Genomic DNA, 20,913 nt, shown 5'->3' with positions numbered 1-20,913 from the left:
TTTACAGAATAAATTTAAAACTATAAAGATGTGTAGAGAAAACCCAACAACTCCCCTTTGACCAAGCCCTAGGCAAAAGTGGAGAGAAAAAAATGGAAGAAACCTCCAGCAGAACCAGGCTCAGGGTGGGCGGCCATCTGCCTTGACCGGGTGGGGTGAGTTTAAAGCGGAGAGAGAAAAGAAAAGAGCTACAAAAAGCAACAACAAAACATTGGGCAGGTTGGTGGGACCAGTAGCTGCACACTGGAAAACAAACCAGTGACACCTGCAGAAAGGGAAATCGAGAGGGAGACAGAGAAGGAAAAAGACAACTATGGGAGAAAACACACAGAGTCAATGGCATACAGGGGTGACAATTGTGGGGTCCATTCTACCTTCAGAAATTGCTGGGATGATGTGGTACTTGGAGGTCTTTTATATATGATGGAACCTGACCCTTCAGAGCTTTATTTGTCAGAAGCAGGGTTTTAAATTCTATTCTAGATTTTATGTGAAGCCAATGAAGAGAAGCTATGGAAGGTGAAAGATGATGTCTCTTGCTAGTTCCAGTCAGCCCTGTTGCGGCAGCATTTTGGATTAATTGTAAGCTTTTCCAAAAAGTAGGGAACTACATTAGTCCAACCTAGAGGTAACAAATGCATGGACTATTTTTTCAGCATCACTTTGAGACAGGATGCTCCTAGTTTTGGCAATGTTCCGTAGGTGGAGGAAGGCTGTTCTAGAGATGTGGTATATATGTGAGGTAAAGGACAAATCCTGGTCAAAAATAACTTCAAGGTTCCTTCCAGTAGTAATGGAGGCCAGAGTTATGCCATGTACAGTAACAATATGGTTGGACATCATATTTCTGAGATTTTAGGCTCAAATACTAGGACTTCAGTTTTGTCTGAGTTTAGAAGTAGGATGTTGTGGGACATCCAGGCCTTCATTTCTTGTAGGCATGCTTGAAGCTTGATTACAGTACTGGTTCTAACACAGAGCCTTGTGGGAACTAACCTTTGTGTGTGTGGAGGATTCATCATTTCCATGAAACAAATTGGAATCTGATAGATAAGACTTTAACCAGCAGTTCCTTTGATCACAATTTTATTTTCCAGTCTCAGTGCTGATAAATGGTCAAGACAGGGTTTTTAAGTAGTGGTTTAATTACAGCTACCTTACAGGCCTGTGGTACATACCCTGTTTTCGAAGATAGATTGATGATATCTAATACAAAACTTTTTATTAAGGGTAAAGCTTCCTTGAGCAGTCTAGTTGGAATAAGGTCTAACAGACAGGTTGTTATTTTAGATGAGGTAATAATTGAAGTCAGCTCAGTGAGATCTATAGGTAAAAAGCAGGGACTGGGGTCTTATCGATGATTCTAGCGCTGCTGTACATGAAGATCTATCTGTATTATTTGGGCGGAATTATTGTATCCAATGTATACATTGATTAATACTGTTGATTGATTAATACAATACTGTCTGTTTGACAGCTTTGCTTTTTTTGCAAGTGTTAGCACAGATGCTTTACACTTAATAAAATCTGAGTTAATGTGATGTTGTGCTGTTGTTGTTTTTTTTGTTGAGTGCTTTCTTCCTGTTTCTGTTGCTCCCTCCTCATTCTCTCCAAATGTAAACTTTTTAAATTGAACAAACGGTGACACAACATTTCTCTTTAGGGATTTGTTTTCTCTTCTTTCTGTGTGAGCTTCTCAGCTGGTGTTGACTCTAGGGGCCTCGAAACAGTGATACATCTGCCTTTGCTCTCGTGCACGAGGCCCAGCTCCTCAGCAATTCAGTGGACCAGCAGGCGGTCATGAGAGTCAAAGCATGACGGAAACTGAAGTTCAGTCTGTTTTAAGTCCTTTAAAAACTTTTCCACCTGTTCTCTGATCTGGGTGTGTGTGTTAATTTTCTGCTCTTTCTCTGTCAGTGTTGATGTGCAGGACAGTGCTGTGTGCTGCTCTGAACTAGCACCATTCTCCTTGCTGCATTTACGAATGGTGGATTTCATCTGTCCCTGCTTTGCCTTACTTGATTACTTGGTTGATCTTTGACTTTTTGGTTTGAATAGATGTGGAGCTTTGAGTGGACTTAGTAGCCTTTGTGTCTTTGGGGTCTCGGGTGTAGATCTGAGGCGCAATATCTTGAATGTATTCAAATGCTCATCTGAACTTGCCAAACTCAGTGATGGGATCAAACAGGGATTTGAGAAAAGCATGATCATGGACAGTATGTGTTTCAAACACTGCACCAATATGGCATCTTGCGCGTGTAACAGCAATATTTATTCTTCTGTCCTCCGCCAGAAAGCCAACCTCACTTTCTCTGTTGGACCCAACTAAAGACAACACCACAGCCTCCTTCTCTCTTCCATGAAACCAATCCGCTGACTTTATCTCCAACTCTGGATGCCCTGCAGAAAGTTTTTGGTGCAGAAGACCGACTTGTAAATTGTACAGAGCAATAACAGCTATGTCTTTAACTTCAACCCCAGGTTCGGTTAGGGCCTTTACGTGCAGTTCAACAATGTCTACTTCAAACTGATTGCCTTTGGACTGCTCATCTGTGACCTCCATTTTCCCTTTCTTTCAATCAGAAGAAGTGGCATGCTAGTCTCATTAACACAGGTGACTCCAGGCAGATCTTTTAGCAAATGTCTCTCCACAGTCAGTTTTCCTTGGTAAATCTGTGTGGAGGCCCAGTCCCTGATGACACTGTTCATGCGGTACTGAACTGTCAACATACGGACCACTGAATCCCCATACATCTGGATTAGTCTCTCCATAAGACTGAGAGACAAACCTTTAACGCAGCAATTTTTGATTTGATGTTAGGAGGTAACTGCTTTTAGTCTCCAGCCAGAATGCATGTGTGTGTGTGTGCTCTGAGCAGGGCGATCCAGCAGCTGCTCTCCAGGGACTGAGCGCACTCATCTATCACCACCCAATCAAAATGCTCTGCTGGCAGGAACTTCAGAGACCAGCCACGACAAGCACTTGTGCTGGTTGATAACACATCTGCATTTTTTAAGACCCTGGCTGTTGCTTCTCTGGTTTTCGACCTCTTTCTCTTTTTGAATTCACCCGCTCCCCTTTCTCATGCAAAGTCTTTATTCCCAAAAAAGCTTTATCGATGTCTTTGCTAATAACAGCAATGATGTTGATGTTGTCACTATGAGCGAGGATGGTATCCACTGAATGTTTCTTTATTGACTCCAGCAGTCTGTCAGGGTGACCCAGCCTCAGGATCTTTGCCTCACAATGAGCCATCCTTTCCCCTAAATTATCCACAGCCACGTAGTGGGAGCACAGCACAAGACCTTTTGGCCTTGTTTGACTGCTTGCAGGATAATCTCCATCAATGTGGTGGATTTCCCAGTCCATGAGGAGGTTTATGAATTATAGCCAGTTCTATCCGAGACACAGCAAAGGTGACAGCTTCTCTCTAGGAATCATCTAGGTTTGATGTTAGCTATTGGAGCTAACATACGTTAGCGGCGCGCTGACATTTGTTAGCTCCGATAGCTGTAAATACAACGGCGTTGGCAAACTTCAAAGGCGAACACTTCAAAACCAGTTATGTGATGTCATTGATGACATCATCGGTACACTTATACATACACATCTTAATTTACGTCATACACTCACCATTAAAATTAAATAAAAATAAACACTGAAAGACCATAAGACCGAAAAGCCACTGTTTCTTGACATACTTTCATTTAAATGCTAAATCTTTGGTGTCAAACATAAAACTTTAGACTTTAATGTTGCAATCAAAACAAATAGTGTGAATCTGACCATTCCTTGTAATTTTTGGGTCCTTGCAATCTTGTACAATTAACATAACTTTTATGCTAAGGGGGCGAATGTAGCTCAGTCGGTAAGGCAGTCGTCCACGGACGAAGGCAACACAGCCCGTCTTCTATAAAGCTAGACGAAGGATCAGTGGTTTGGTCAGTGGTTCGATCCCCGGTCCCAGCTAGATGTCTCTGGGCAAGACACTAAACCCCCTACAGCCCATCCCATCCCCAGCTGTGTAGAGTCGGTCCTGGCCCGCTAGAAATTGGGGAGGGTTGCGTCAGGAAGGGCATAAAAACTGTGCCGAAATCAACATGCGGATAATGATCCGATGTGGAGACCCTGAACTCACAGGATAAGCGGAAAGGACAACCCCCCCCCCCCCCCCAAAAAAAAACCAAAACAGAACTTTTATGCAAATTTGACCTACACTGTTTTTACCCTACTTGTTCCTGAATGTTACTTTCATCCAGTAAAATGTGAAAAAAGGAAATGCAACTCAAACAACATGAGTCAACAAGTGACAAGCACATCTACTCTAAAACACGGCTGCAGAATGACTGAAATGTGGACATAAATGTGGACAGAGGTTGTTGCACCAGATCTATTGCAAGTGCTGAAAGAATCAAGGAGAGTTAGATTAAGTAAGCAGGCTAACGTTAGTGTAGTATCTCTAAGTCATAGAGACACATTTGACAGTTTGCATTAGAAAGTGTGTGTGTGTGTGTGTGTTTCTCTGTGTTACTTTTGTATATACAAATATACAAAAATTGCAACAATTTTTGCATTTTTTTTACTTGCTCCCTTGCAAAAGTCTATCATGTTTATCTTGTCAGTCATGATTATCTGTTCATTACAGCTTGCTAGTTTCCATTACTGAAGACATAGACAAAACAAGTTTAGAGGAGCTAACAGAACATGGAGTCTGTCAGGCAAACGTTAGTGTATGTATGCATTTATACACTGTCTCTGAGTATCTAATTGCTTCCTCACTGTAACATTTATTCTTTTGTTTTAATGTTTTCAAATTTCAACAAAACCACTATCTTTCCTGAGAAAAATGGTTTTAAATATGCAACATTCAACCACCCTACAACATGTGGGGTACAAGATGCAGCTCCAGTTTGGACATCCTAAACGAACACATTTTAAACCTTCTGTGCCGACAATCTTATTTCTCCCAGAACATTTTAGGAAAAGCAAGTAAGTCTCCTATAAAATCTATTTATTATTACAGTTGACAAGATCTTCTTCTGCACGTCGAGCCTATCAGCAATTGTAATGCATTTGTATGTGCGTGCGTGTGTGTGTGTGTGTGTGTGTTTGTTCGCGTGTGTGTGAATGAAGTCATTGTTTTCTGCTCTGTGAAGCAGTGCTGGATTGATGTGATCCCAATGAAGTGCAACAACAAACAGTAACTGACCTGCTACTTCCCTTCATTACCTCCGAGCCTTCCGTGCCACGTCTGTCTGTCTGTCTGTGTTCCAATGGCTGTTGACAGAAAGAGAAAGAATGAAAGACAGTGATCATTTCTAAAAACACACACAAGCAGACATACACAGGATTTATGATGCAAATATATACACCAGAGGAGCATTATTTACATGATGCACATGCACCCACACACACAGAGATCAGTGAGAATACCTCACTGCATATGGTATGGGCTATACCATTCTGCCTATAGAAGGGTTTATTTCTTTAAACATACATTCAAAACTTCATCTTATCCTGTCCGTGCTTGCTGCGTCTTCATGTTTCACTTGCCTTCTTTTTTGTCTCTCTTTTGATATTTCCCTTTTCTCCTCTGTCTTGCTGTTTCTGTCTCTGTATCTTCCTCCCTCTATTTTCTCTCCTCACTGGCTCCCAGCACACACACATAAGGATACAAACAACACCATTTTTTTTCCTTCTGCACAAGGCCCACCACATACCCATTTGCATAACAATCTCCACTTGTTTTTCTGCTTAGATGGAATTCACAGCATGGTGCCTGGATGACTGAGACAGGGGTCATTGCTATGTATATCAGAGAGAGAGAGAGAGAGAGAGAGAGAGAGAGTCGGAGAGGGAATAGGGTAGTGAGGGAGCGTTTATGGTAGTAAGAGGGAGGGAGGTGGCAGTTGCAAAAATACACATCCAGACGCACAACACACCATAAAGAGAATCATTGGCATACACACACTGACTGATGGAGAGTGGTGAAAATACACCCTGGAAATACAGGTAAGAGTCAGACAAAAGCATCTCTCTGCAATTTTTTAAATGATTCATCTTAGGAGTTCTCTTCCATGAAGACATGACTTGGATGCATTGTTGCCAGATTGAACTGACAAAAAGTAGACTGATTCAGGTCAAAGCCTGCCGATTCTTGTTGTCATATGTAAGCGTGACAGTATGACAACTCATGCAAAGCAAATTTTACCAACCCAATTATCATCTGAAAACATTAGGGTAACATTTTGCCAATCCATTGATGGAAAAAAAAAAAAAAGCTAAAATGATAAAAACATTTTTTCCCACTGTACTGCAATCAGACACATTACATACCAGATTTAAATGTTTGAAATCTCTTTTATGTAATAACACTACTCACTTCGGTTTTAAAACTCAACCTCGATTGTATTTGTGTGTAAACATAACCCTAACTTTCATAATTTCACAATCATAAACTGGTGTGGATATCATTTTTCTTATGACCGGGAATCATAGTGCAATGTCAAAAGACACCTGCAGACATGGGGGCGCTATTTCTGCATATTTCAAAAAAAGCCTGGGAACCAGCACTTGGGTGCCATTTGAACAGACATCTGCAGGTGCTATTTCAAGAGTTGCTCCTATGGATCAGAAGGCGTCCTGACAAATATTTCACACACAACTCCAGTTTCTCTATACAAAGAAAGAAATGGAAGGAAGAAAAAGGTCCACAGTGTACTTGAGGTAGTAATAAAAATCCTACACTACTACAATATACTGCTCCCTTGTGATTAAAGTCAGACGTAACAATTGAGACTCTGGCAGCTAAAAGCAAACAAGAAAAGGCCCATTAAGATCAGTTTATACCAGAGTGGAGAATTAAATCATATTATATTTCCCACCCTAACTAGATATATTACAAATATTAAATTTATCACTTTAATACTTTGACTTTATTCTGTAAAGGGCCTTGAGATGGCTTTGTTTTGAATCGGCACTATCCAAATAAAACTGAATTAATCAATTAAAAATATTTTTCAAATTTAAAAAGTTGGGTTTTCAATATTAGTTTTTCTAAATAAATAAAATCTAAAAGTTATAACTAAAGTGAGTTAAAATAAAACCTGACAGGGCCACTGAGTGTGATGGCCGGGGTTGGCTTGAGACAATGAGGTAAGCAGATAAAAATGAGACAGACATATACGTGCACACATAGAGATGTAGAGCCATACACACAGATATGTACAGATTATGAATGCAGGTAAAAAAAAGAAAAGTAATGCGCAGGAGTGTTGATCCAAATATTACCAAAAACAGAAAGGGTGACAAAGTAGAAAGAATGACACCAGAGAAGAAAACCCGAGAAGACAGATGGCCTGGGCTATCAAGGCACGTTGGAGTCATTTTTTATCTTTTACTTAATCAGGTGCCCTGATTGAGATCAACATCCATTCTTTTCAGAAAGTTGACTCAAAGAAAACCCACAATTGCAATTCAGTACCACAATGCAACAATCAGCAATTCCCAGAAACACACACATTTTATTTGTATTTTATCCTTGTTTAGGAACCATGGTGCATCACTAATAGCCTACTATAAGCTGGGGTGGCCCTGACAAGCTGGTGATACTTTTAGCACTAGGAAAACTAACCAAAACGAAAGCTAAAAAAGAAAAAAGAAATCACCATCAATATAAATAAATAAAATTCTATTATGTACATTTAAGTTGCTTTCAAACATATTTCACAATAGAATTTTTTTCATTGGTTATTTTATTTTTTAAATTCAATTTAAAGCTTGTTAAATCATTTTCCAAATGTGCCACCTCATGTTAAGCCTGTGACCCAGTCTGGTGACACCAACAAAACATTTTTTAGATCTGTGTCTGACTCCATGTGAGATTTTTTTGTCAGTTAAATTGTTATTGGGTGGTAGGAAGAAGGACGACAAAGCAAAAAGATTTTCTGCAATGATGAATTTTCCTCCCGGAGGAAAAATTGCTATGCAACATGGAGCAACTACACAATTGGAATTTTATCATAACAGTAGTAAATATCCTGCCAATATAGCACCAAGCAAAGTTAAAACAATTCTGAATGCACTTTGAGAAAAGGTTTGCAAAGGACAGCTTCCCACATATAGATGACTGCCTCGGCTGTTTCTGTGTGTTTGACAGGACCTCCCATCATGAAATAGCTCTAATTTGTGTGTGTGTCCATTAGTGTCCATATACTTAACAAAGAGGTCTCAGTTAAGTAGAATTAACTACTATGGAAATATAACCCAAAATGTGATGTACACGCATGTGGACACCAGGTTCTAAGAGGATACATACATAATTTTAACCTTTTTGTGGTTGTGTTTAGACCCAGGACTTGGTGAAGATAAGTTATTGATTGTGGCCTGGCCTATAAGAGTAAAAGTTTCATGTTATATCCCGTTTTAACAAGTTTAGATAAGTTTCCTGTATGTGTTTATTTTCCAGCCGAAGTACCTCTCAAATCATGCATTTGCAAAATGCTAGGATTACTTACCTGCACCAGTTACCTAAGGAAAGTAGGTCGGCCAAGGTATTTCCAATACAGTTGGTAGTATTTTTCAAATTAAGAGTAAAATATTATACTTTTGAATACATAACATTTAATGCACATTGAGCTACTAGAAATGTTCCTTCATTTTCAGAAGTAACAAAAGGGTCAAGGAGTGTATAACAAAAAAAGATGAATTATAACTGAATGTGCATTGGATATTATGTTAATGAAAAACAAATGTTGCTCTGTTACCATTTCAAAATAAAGGCGCGCAAACGTTTGCATCCAACTGAATGTGCACTTCTTGCTCCGTATCCTGTATAATGTTAACACTTTTACCGTAGAGTTTGCTAAGTAAAACCGATGGAGATCATTGGTTTGTGTAGCTTCTCTTCATACACTAAAGATATACTGACACATTTTGAAATCATCCCTTCATCCTATTAGGTTATTTTCCCATTTGAACACTAGTATTAGTGTAACATGCAGTGAGTAAAATACATGTATATTAGCGTAGACACTCCACTTACTTCAAATGGGCACTATTCTTTCTGAAAAGCAGGGATATAGTACAGCATGTGTGTGGTTGCCCTTGGAATACATTTTTAATGTAATGTTGACAAATTCCTTGAAAATCCTCTAGTAAACTATGAAACCACACTGGAGAAGAGGTCAAGAGGTTAAAAGAACAAGACCAAAGGCCTGCCAATCACCTCGATTCCATGGCCGACGTTAAAATAATAGGAATCCCCGTGCAGTAAAAGAAACAATTCTGTTTTAGAGTGTTTGGTTTGAGAAAAAATGCGGAGTTTAAATAGTTACAAGGCTGAGGTTACACTTCAGGAAAACTTCCTTAACTTGACACAGGGATGATTAGCCTAGCTTAGCACAAATAAACTAAGGGAAATAAAGGAGCCAGACTCAAGCCTAAATTTAAAAAAAACAGCATACTATCGTGTTTAAAAGTTTTATGTCCTTTCCAGATTGCAAGGACCCAGAAATTACAGGGAGTGGTAAAAAAAAAATTTAATTTTGAATTAGATTGGCCGTTTCTTTATCTTTTATAATATGTAATGCACACTGGAGGATTTCTCACCCTACAAAATGCCGTTTAAGAACAAACTATGAAAAAATAGCAGTCGGCAGCACCGTCCTAATGCGTCCTTGGCACATGGAGCTGCGTTCAATTAATGGAAAGTGCCCATTGCAGCAACATTTATAAATTCTGACTGTAAAAACATAGAATTAATTTAAAAAGTTTCAAATACCCAAACAGCAGGAAAAATAGGACAAATCATGACCTGTTTGACTTTTGATAGCAATCGCAACAATTAATACGTATTGTATCAAACGTTTGCAGCCCTACAATTTTGTCCAATGACCCTACCTTTTCTGCAGTCAACCTACACCCTTTCATGAACACCTTGTGTAAAGCACACCAAAGCTTTAAGGTGCTAGATGGTGTGGCTTCTTAAAGAAAAACCCGCAACCAAATGCAAATAATTAGTCCAATTCTAATAAGAAATATCTGATTTCCTGGATATTGTATAGAATTTGTAAAACTGTGAGCTACTGCTACCATGCTGATAACTCTCAAACAAACATTTTGCTGCATTCGAGCAGGAGCAACTTATTGTTACCGACAAGTAGCAGTGCCAGAGACCAGATTATCACCACACATTTGATATTTTTGAATCTTACATCTCAAGCCAGTTTAAATGCAGGCTGCCTTCTGCTTGGTCAGGTAAGTTAAGAAACTTTAGCAGTGTTTTTTAATAACAGTTTACCTAACGTGTAACGTAGTAACGTACTTGGTATCGTGCACAGCATTGGACCCCCAGTTCTGGAACAGGCGCCAGCTAAACACCAGACAAGTATTCAACCAGCCTGAAAGGAAACAAATATTAGCCCAATTAGAGAATGTAAACCTGTGTTGAGTTTTACTTTTCATGCGCCAGGTTGTGAGGATCCCTGGTCCCTGGTCTTTCTGTTTGTGAGTTGGACACTTTGTTTTGGCTTTCAGTCATCACTTTAAAAAATGTCGCCGTAGGTCAGTGATGCTGCCATAGTAGATAGGTAGAGAAGTTCCACCTTGTCTTCACCAATCAATGATTTAAATAACGTTTTAGTCAAGACAAAAATGATTCAGGGAAACCATTAGAATGATTAAAGGAGGCTTTGTGCATAAACAAAAGAAGGTGCAACAATTTTTTAAGTCATCTTCAATATTGTATCATGATTTTTTTTGGTATTGCTTCATTCATATCATATCCGATAATATAATATGGCATAACCCACTTTTACAAAGAAAATAACCTAAAAAAAAATAGAATCTAGAATAAATACTATAACCATTATGGTGCGTTGTGGATTTAAGAAAACAACTATAGATCTGTAATAACTAGAGAGGTAGCCATGCCTCCTGTGTGTTATAATTTTTCTAACAGAGCAGTTTGCCTTGGTGCAGAGTGGGAATGAAAAGGCCTTTTAATGGAGATACACTCAGAGTTGATTGCTGGTCATTACACCACCATAGGGAGAAACCAGAGGAAGAAGCTTAATGGTTGAAGGAGAAGAGCCTTTGCAAAGTACACACACACACACACACACACTGAGACTGACACTCCCCAGTGAAGAAACCGTATCAATGGATCCTTACACACAGATACACACACATTACAGATCTCACTTCTCAACACAAGCAGAAGCAGTGATGAGATACACACACACACCATACAGAGACACACACATTCCACTCTCCTACACTGTGTTTTTTTTATGATTATTCTATCATGACAGAGTTTGTTTAAGACCCCATTAGAATCAAAAGGGTGACAATCTTCTTAATCAAGCTTAATTTATTAAAGCATCAGCCAGCGCTAATAACATTAGCAGGATGAGGCAGGAAGGCAGACAGGGAGAGGCTGTGACAGAGGAAGAGAGGGAGGCAAACCAAGAGGTGCATTGAAGAATATACAGTAGCAGGAAGACGGTGTCATTCTTCAAGTTCAGTTCCAGGCACCTATCAAATAGGGGGTCAGTGTTGTAATCAGGATGCGGAAGTTTAAGTACCCAATAAAAAGTTTTACTCAAGTACCCACTGAAATTTCTACTTAAGTAAAAGTAAGTGAGTACATTGTCTATATTTTACTTAAAGATTTAAAGAACTGAGTTAAGATCTGGGTTAAAGAACCACTTATATCTAGTGAGAAGAAGAGGTAAGGAAAAACCAAGTTCCAGTTCAGGAAGCCAAAGATTAAAGATTGTAAATTTTCTTTGTATTTTTGGCCTCTGTGGAAATTCTTTTAGAAGTTCACTTGTAAGAGGAAAATAATTCAAATGTATTTTAAACTTTTTTTCGTACACCCACCCACCCACTTTGTATGTTCTTCCCACTAATACTTCTTAGATTTACTGACGTAGACCATTGACAAGTCAATTGAAGTTACCCCTGGAAAATGTGTAGTGTTTTTATTAGATTAATTAGCCACCTCCCTGTGGAAGTTGCGGGATGACGAGAGATTAATTCACATCTCATCACAGCCAACAGGCTAAGACTGTTGGTGAATAATACTTAGTCAGGTATTGACACATATACAAAAATGCCACTTTTTTTTCACCCATATAACAAAGAAGATAAAGGAGAATTTCAATTTTACAAATACAGATCATGGAGAGTTCTACTCAGCCAGTAAAAACAGGGGTAGTGATCTGGATTATCAACAAATCTTGTATATTCACATTTCAAAGTCGTGATCCACTGTGTTTTCTTCTAGCTCCATCATGAGGTACCATGGATGCATCCAATGTGGAAAGAGTTCTCTGACTTTTCATCTCATGCCACCAGCCGGCTGAAAGTTTCACCTTTCTAGTGAAATATATATATATTTATATATATATATTTGAATCCCAGTTCCCAGGTTTCCTCCTGCAGTCCAAAGACATGCAGGTTACGTTAACTGGTGATTCTAAATCGTCCGTAGATGTGAATGATCGGTCTGTATTGTCGGTTGTCCGCAGTTACGTTTCAAACGCGTAACACACAGCAGGAGACTGCCGAGTAGGAAACGTCCTCACGTGTGAAAATCAACTTGAATTCAGTGCATAACATGATAGAAAACTTAGGCTGTGGGAAAGTGTTTTGTTATTAAAAAAAAAAAAGGTTCATTCACTCGATTACAAGACACAATGATAGAAATGTCATCAACACACCCATTTGTTCACTTTTAATCAACCTGACAATGGCGGACTGCAACGTTCTGCAGGCATGAACTCACGCTCGAAGGATCCAGTCTGGATAACGTCAGCTTTGTCTCACTTAAACATTTGGGTTTACACATACACCCCTTTCTGACAAAGTCAGCAGAATTTCAGAATCCCAGTGCATGTCTGAAAGGGACTTAAGTCTCTCTGTGTTGGCCCTGAGTCAGACTGCAAAACCTGTCCAGCATGTACTCCGCCTAGGCTCCATCCCCTGCGACCCTGAACAGGATAAGTAGTTACAGATAATAGATGGAAATTTTAGCTTGTTGACATGCCACAAATATTCATAACCTTTAAGACATGGACGTTTTGCTGAGAACAACAGTTTGATTTGCTGTTTGGTTAATACGACAGACTTCATTACAGTGAAAATCCATTATTTACATTATGTTACATCAGTATCAGAAGTCAGTTTAAAAGATTTATATTCATGCCCTGTGAATAAATAGAGCTTCACCTTTTAGTCCAGAATCAGGAGTTTCATCATTTCAAAAAGGTACCTATGGGAAAATAAGGTGTGCCAAACTGTAATTTGAATAATTTAAAACAAAGATAAATGAAAGGGCTCTGAATGAAGAACTTAATTACATAACAGGTTTAGGCTGGATAAATATTTGTAATTTTATTATTTGCTAGTGTCTTACAGTCTTTCTAAAAATCCTTGGTGCTGTGTTTTGTTATTTTCTTGGTTTTTGAGTGAGAAAAATATTGTCACCTCTGCAACAGGTACTGAGTTTATTCTTTTTTCCTTCTTCGTTTTCAGTAACAAATACACATAACCATAGGTAAAACTGAAGCTGTTTTGATCTGACCCCAGACGCTTGTAACATCCATTACTAAGTAATTACATATGTAAAACACAAAGTACACACACTGATTTACAGTGTGATTTACAGTATATCACCTTTTTCCTACATGTGACGACACATACTCACACACAGTGCAGTTTACAATGAGGACTGGACAGAGCTCCCTTGCCAAAAGCCTTATTGATTGGAATAAAAGACTTTTGATGAGGCAGATTGCTCATCAGGCTGAAATGACATGCTTCTCAGATGTGACGCCTTTTCAGACAAGCCCAGGGGCCCATCGACCAAGGCATAGCCTTCCTGTGAGTGTGTGTGTGTCTGTGTGTGTGTGTGTGTGTTTGTCTGTCTTACTGATGACACTTCAGATGAACTGGCATTCATTTGAGTAAAGCCCATCTGGGTCACCGTGGCCCCACCCTAACATGTCTTTTGTTAGTGTAAAGACAAGGCTGGCAGTGGTCGGCAGCAAACATTATACTCCAGCCAAGAAGAAGATCTCAAATATATGAAACGCAATTAGCAACATTTGCCAAAAATAGACTTTATTAGGGACACAAACACGTCAGTGTGTTTTCCCACTGAGGATCATGTGTTTAGTTCCATTTGGTTTAAAAGGCTTAAATAAAATAATGTTATATGAAGAAAGCCAAAATGTACTAGTGGGCAGAGGGGTTGATGGTCGACTCTGCTACAGACAAATATCAAGAAATGCAGACCAGAACCAAGCAGAGCAAAACTGGTCAGGTTAAAGAACAAATCTAAATAAATAGTGTTCACAGTAAGATACACACAATTTGGCATCCAAACAGGCAAGCATCCTTCTACAGCTTTGAGATTGAGACACTAATGTTACCACAAACCATGTCTATTTAATCTAACTCTCCTCGACTTTTTTCAGGACTTGTAACAAATCTGGATGCAACAGCCTCTGTCAAGGTGCTTTGTCTTGTCTGTCTCCTGTCTCCCGCAACACTGTGTATACAGTTCGGAGTAGTTTGTTCTTATCCCACAGTCAGATATTGATGCTTAAGGTGTCAAATTGTGCCGCTCTGTACATCCAATGATATATCATATTGATGCCACAGGTAGTGTTTGGTGTTACTATGGGACGCTCCAGCAGCACCACTATTTAATGCCCTGGGACAAACTGTGTCCAGTATTGACACTGCAGGTGCACTTTGGCATCAGTATTGGACGTCCTGGAGTGTCAGCTTTTGACAGGCCAGGAACAGAAAAACTGCGTTAGAGCTTGGCACAAAAACTTTAGGGTTAAGTTAGAAGCAAAATTACATTGAAACAAACTACACTGACAGCTCCAAGCGTCAATCACCGATGCTAACAGGTATCCTAAGCCTCAGCATGTAACGGAAAGGGATTGGACAAAGCACCTAGATAACTTTGGTTACATTTTTGAATTTATTCAGTCCCTTCAGTATTCCACAGATGTGAATTTTGTGGCCTAATGTGCCTGAATTGTTTTGTTTTTTGACTGATGCATGTAATGTCATTATTAGGATGTTTTCAAATTTAAGGTCACACAGAATTCACGGATGGTGCATTGTTGCAATGGCAACAGCACAAATTCCTGATCACTTAGCTTTCCTTTGCCATGATTTAGCCAACATTTTACCCATCATGTTATTTTAAAGTGATGACCTCCGCTGGCTTGATGTATTCAGGGACAGTACAGATTGTAGGTCAGTTTGCAGCAAATTTGTGGCGACTGAACCGTGCACCCATCCAATATCTGTAAGCCATTATCTGTGCCAAGAGGCCGGGTCCCCCCTTGATAGGTCACTCGTATATCTCAGGGCCTACACAGAGAGACATGAAGACGGCAAGCACGGGGAGAACATGCGAACGCCACACAGAAAGGCAACGGTCGGTCAGGGACACGAACCCACAACCTTTTAGGTGTGAGGGCGCAGCACTAACAACTCCACCACCAAGGCCAACAGCTTTACCATAGTGCCGGCCCATAATCGAACCAATCAAAATCATTGAGTTGCGATTATAACATTGCAATGTCCGAGTGGGACTGCAGAACCTGTCAAATGTGTTGCATTTTAAAACTGATTAAAAGATTAAAACTGTTGTACAGTTTTTTTTCCTGTGACAAAGAAATTGTCTTTAAAAATGAATTTTTAATTCAGTACTTTTACTGGCATGTAGGTATTTTTCATATATTTCTATATAAAAGCCAAGGGGCAACTTGTGACTCCTGAACTATTGTCACTGTCATATTTCTAAGTTTAAGAGCTATTATGTATTAGCACTTGACTAAAAGAAAGACAAGAAAATGGTAAAGACATAAAAATTAAGGGACATAGGGGCTCAAGGTCTTACATTTTTATTTAAGTGGCAAATAACACTAACTTTACTCAATGTTCATGTTATCAGTCAATTATGCAAAGAGTTGATTCTACTGTATGTAGGAAAACACCACTCAACAAGTAACTGTCAAAAGAAACTCTCAACTTAGTATCATATCATTTGGACATTTTCATGCCCTCCAGTTTCTCTCCTGCTCTTTTTCATCTCAAACTTTTAGTCAAGGTCATTCACTGCCTTTGCTCAACCCTAGCTCCTTTTGTTTTCACATCGAACTCAAAGTAAATCATTTGAAAATCCTGAGATGCAGGTTAAAAAGTACAAGACTGTCAGCTCACCCAGACTTGGCCAAATCAGATATTTCAATGTTCCACAGAGCACAGATGGAGTGGACTATATCCATCAGCTCGACCCACTGGCTCTGGATTTTTATAATATAGTTGCTCAGATACCCAAGGTCTTAATAATTGATTAATATTGATTTCAGCCCAGCCCTGACCTGAGCCAGGATGGACAGGATGGCAGTGCAGTCCAAAGCATGAACGTAACAGTGTGTTTGTGTGTGTGTGTGTTTCTGTGCTTTAAGCCTGCCTCGTTTGTGTTTCGTGTGTGAGAGAGGCATTTACAGTAAAACCCAAAATAAAGAACATGAATTGTGTGCATTTGTATCCGCAAGCACTCACGGCAGGGAAAAAAAAAAAAAAAAAAAAAAAAAGAGGGCAGCGCTCGTCTTTAAAAGCACCAGAATGAAATATTTAGGCAGACGAAGCCTTGACCTCCCCATACTCACAGAATCTCCTGGTTCCCATTGATTTCTGACAAGACAACTGGGACACCATTACAACAAAATGCACTATAGCCAACCACACACACCCTCTGACACTCTCACCAGCTCATCCATGCCCCCGTCACTATCATCAGCCTTCATTGTCCACTGTATGAGTGTGTATGTGTCTGTGTATAAGGAGTTTACCCCTCAGAACCACTGAACACTGATGCTGGCAAGAGTCAGTTATCTAATTTTCACACATACACACGCACGCACGCACGAACACACACACCATTATACTACATGTGTAGCTCCCATCACAGCTGGGAGGTGCATCACATCAGAATTCCTCCACCTGAGACAAATACAAAGACACATTAAGAGCCAGTTAGTGAAAGGGATCAGGTTTATTCTGATTTTAATTCCTTGCATTTAGTGAGGCTTTAATACATCAGATATTCAAATAAAAGTGACAGTATGATAAAATGTAGGATCTTAAGCATTAGAGTGATTTCTCCTTCTGTTTAATACTTTTATCACTCTCTAACTCTTTCACATCGAAATTATGACTTTTTCTTTCTTCTATTATTGCTCAATCACAAAAGTTTGGATTGTGGTGAAAATTGTTCCTGGTCTTTCTTCAGTGAAATCAGCACAGTACATATTGCAATGTCAGGTCATGTTACAAGCCTGTATTGGACCAGTGCTACATGGACAAGTACTAATTCAATACAAGCATACAATGAAAGTTCTCTCTGTTATATATCTGAGTTAAACGATTCTAAATGAGTGTAAATGTCTTATAGTTTGTATCATTCAAAGTATTATCTCCACAGATTTAAATACACAATGCCCAACTTTTACCTTCTCATCAATGAAATGTATGAACACAGTTTGTAAGGTGATGTAAAGAATTAAAAAGGGAAAGTCCATCCCTGTCTCCACTCCAGCAGTGCTACCAGCATCAGCACCACCAAAACCTCTCCAGATTATCCCAAATGCAATGTCTCATCTTTGACTCAGCCAAAAAGGACAAGGCCCACCACTGTTCAGATCTCTGCACTGGCTTCCAGTGGCTGTCTGCACCAGTTTCAAAGCTCTGACACCCTCATCCAAGTCTGCAGCCCCTCTCAGTCACTGCATTAAGCCAAGTAATGGTGACTGGTGCTCCCCATACCCAACAGTAAAATATTACTATGTTATTTTGTCCCACTACATATATTTTGTAAGATAATTGATCATATCAATAAAATGTTCCCAGACAGTATTTGTTTTTCCACAATATCCAGTTTTGCATTACAACATCCAGTTTTGTATCCACACTACAAGTTTATTAACTTTCATTGAGTTCATTTTTAGACATCTTTGCTTTAGGTTAGTTAAAGTACATTATGTTTGTTGTTAATTAACTTTTAATCACATAAAAATGTACAAAAGTGCTTTTACTTTCTAATTTTCTCTGCATTAAGCCAAGTAATGGTGACTGGTGCTCCCCATACCCAACAGTAAAATATTACTATGTTATTTTGTCCCACTACATATATTTTGTAAGATAATTGATCATATCAATAAAATGTTCCCAGACAGTATTTGTTTTTCCACAATATCCAGTTTTGCATTACAACATCCAGTTTTGTATCCACACTACAAGTTTATTAACTTTCATTGAGTTCATTTTTAGACATCTTTGCTTTAGGTTAGTTAAAGTACATTATGTTTGTTGTTAATTAACTTTTAATCACATAAAAATGTACAAAAGTGCTTTTACTTTCTAATTTTCTCTGCATTAAGCCAAGTAATGGTGACTGGTGCTCCCCATACCCAACAGTAAAATATTACTATGTTATTTTGTCCCACTACATATATTTTGTAAGATAATTGATCATATCAATAAAATGTTCCCAGACAGTATTTGTTTTTCCACAATATCCAGTTTTGCATTACAACATCCAGTTTTGTATCCACACTACAAGTTTATTAACTTTCATTGAGTTCATTTTTAGACATCTTTGCTTTAGGTTAGTTAAAGTACATTATGTTTGTTGTTAATTAACTTTTAATCACATAAAAATGTACAAAAGTGCTTTTACTTTCTAATTTTCTCCTAACACTGTGAATCTTACCTGCGTATGAACCACTGTGCCAGCTGTAATAACACAACACCTACTGCAGCATCATGATTGCGTCTATGTAAGCTCACCATATTTAGGCCATAATCCTTGCCATGTACAAAAGGTTAATCGCAGTGTGGATTGAAATGACAGTTGATGCACCAGAGGACAGCGTGTTCTCTCTGTTTGTCTGACAAAGACAGTGACACAAATAACAGCAAGAGCATTTTAATCCCACCTCGCCATGCTTCGTGCCCTGCTCTCAAAACTCTGATCCCTATTGAGACTTAGTGCTGGACAGAGGCCACAGCTAGGAGAGGATAAACTGAAAGAGAGAGTATGTGTGTTTCATTGTGTGTTTCCAGTATTACCCTTAGGTGCCCTTATGGGATATAATACATAAATAATAATGGAAAGTAGGTTTTTTAATACCCATTATAGGGCTATAAAGGTGAACCTACAGTAACACACTGTTGACCATGAAAAGTTATATTTGAAAAAGAGCTTGCATATACTTATTGGGTTTTTTCAGCAAATGTGGCAACATTTTTCCAAAAATGTCACTATGTTGAAGAAAACGTGTACATTTTTCAAAAGATATGTACCATCGAGCTGCAACTTCAAAGACAAATTAACACGATGTGCCTTAAAAAAGAGCTCCAGTACTGCTTGAAATATATGGTAAGTGCCCGAGCTAGAGGAGATTTTGTCAGGAGGACAACAGTGAGACAATGACAATCTTCACCAGCAGCGAGGAATGTGTGTAACTACAGTTGACTTTACCCTGGACTCAAAAACATGGTCTCACCTGATATTATAGACTGGCTCCCTTGTCCTCATCTACCTGCACACAAAGTGCAACATAGGAAAGAGAGTAAAATGGTTTGTTTTGGCAAAGGTCTCATCTTCTACAACTTTTTAAAGATTTGGAGGGAGGCTGCTGAGCCTGTAGTTTGGTAGCTCAGTCTACTCTCATCGGATCACTGAGCTGAAGATCTTTGCGTGAGATCTTTTGCTGTGTGGTGGTCTGATCTGGACCACTAGATGCCATATCTATCTATCATGCAGGTGAGTGTCAAAGCTTTAAGCCTGATGCAGGCAGCTACTGGAAGTCAGTGCAAAGATCTGAGCAATGGCAATGTGACCACTGTTTCCATTTTGGCTTATAAAAAATGAAACGGGCTTCTGCATGTTGGATTATCTGAAAGCCTTTGATTGTGCATCCTGGTAGCCCCATCAACAGGGAATTGCAATATTTAGGATTATTTATTACCTATACATGTGCAAGGAGATGGGTTACATATTCAGAAGAGTAGGGTCTGATCTTGCCTGAGAGATCAAGGAGGTGTGGTCAGTAAATTTCAGTTGATCGTTAATGATGTCTCCCAGATTTCCGGCAGACTTCTGGGACAATCACAAGATCCTAAGCTCATGCTGAGTTTTATGGATGGGCTGGTTGGGAAGACTTCTGTCCTGCAGAGACTGATTTGAAGATGTCAGAGATGTCCGAGAGACAGGCAGAAATATTTGATGAAACAGCAGAATCATCTGGTGGGAAAGACAACGCACTGGGGTCCAACAGCATAGCAACTATAGGAAACTATGTGAAGAGCTTATAGAAACCGGACATGGAGAAAGGAAGAGGACCAAGATCGGAGCCCTGGAGAGCACCGGTGGGCAGGCAGTGAGAGCTAGAAACTTGCCTATCCCCTGCCAAGATAAAATGAAGATTCCCCAGAGAGGTAAGACCTGAACGGTACCGGAGATTCCCAAGTCAGAGAGTGCCGACAGGACAATCTGGTGGTTCACAGTGTCACAGGCTCCATATACAGCATATGTGGTAGGATTTGAATGAAGGGCTGAGCGGCAGCTTTTGCAGCCTGCAGGGATTCCACTATATGAGGCGAGCCTTTTTCTGTAGAATGACCACTCTTTACGCCAGGCTGGTAGACATCAAGGGGGTTTAAACACAGTTCCTATTCACTTTGCCAGCCTTTTCTGTGTGTTTGGATTCAGGTCTTTTCTGCCTGTTGTTTCTTAACATGAAAGGCAAAAACATATTTGGCACGGTGCAAATATGAAACAAAGTATCTGGTCTTGGCACTTTAATAAAACC

The 20,913-nt window shown here is 39.3% G+C and overlaps 1 pseudogene; it reads right to left on the bottom strand.

Annotated features, from left to right (window-relative positions):
- Nucleotides 1-1,903: 1,903 nt before the first annotated feature.
- LOC137136096 (DNA-binding protein SMUBP-2 pseudogene) lies at nt 1,904-16,845 on the bottom strand (annotated as a pseudogene).
- Nucleotides 16,846-20,913: the final 4,068 nt, after the last annotated feature.

The sequence above is a fragment of the Channa argus genome, chromosome 1 (genome assembly GCF_033026475.1).
Source record: "Channa argus isolate prfri chromosome 1, Channa argus male v1.0, whole genome shotgun sequence".
Classification (NCBI taxonomy): Eukaryota; Metazoa; Chordata; class Actinopteri; order Anabantiformes; family Channidae; genus Channa; species Channa argus.
This window is presented reverse-complemented; position numbering and strand designations above follow the sequence as displayed.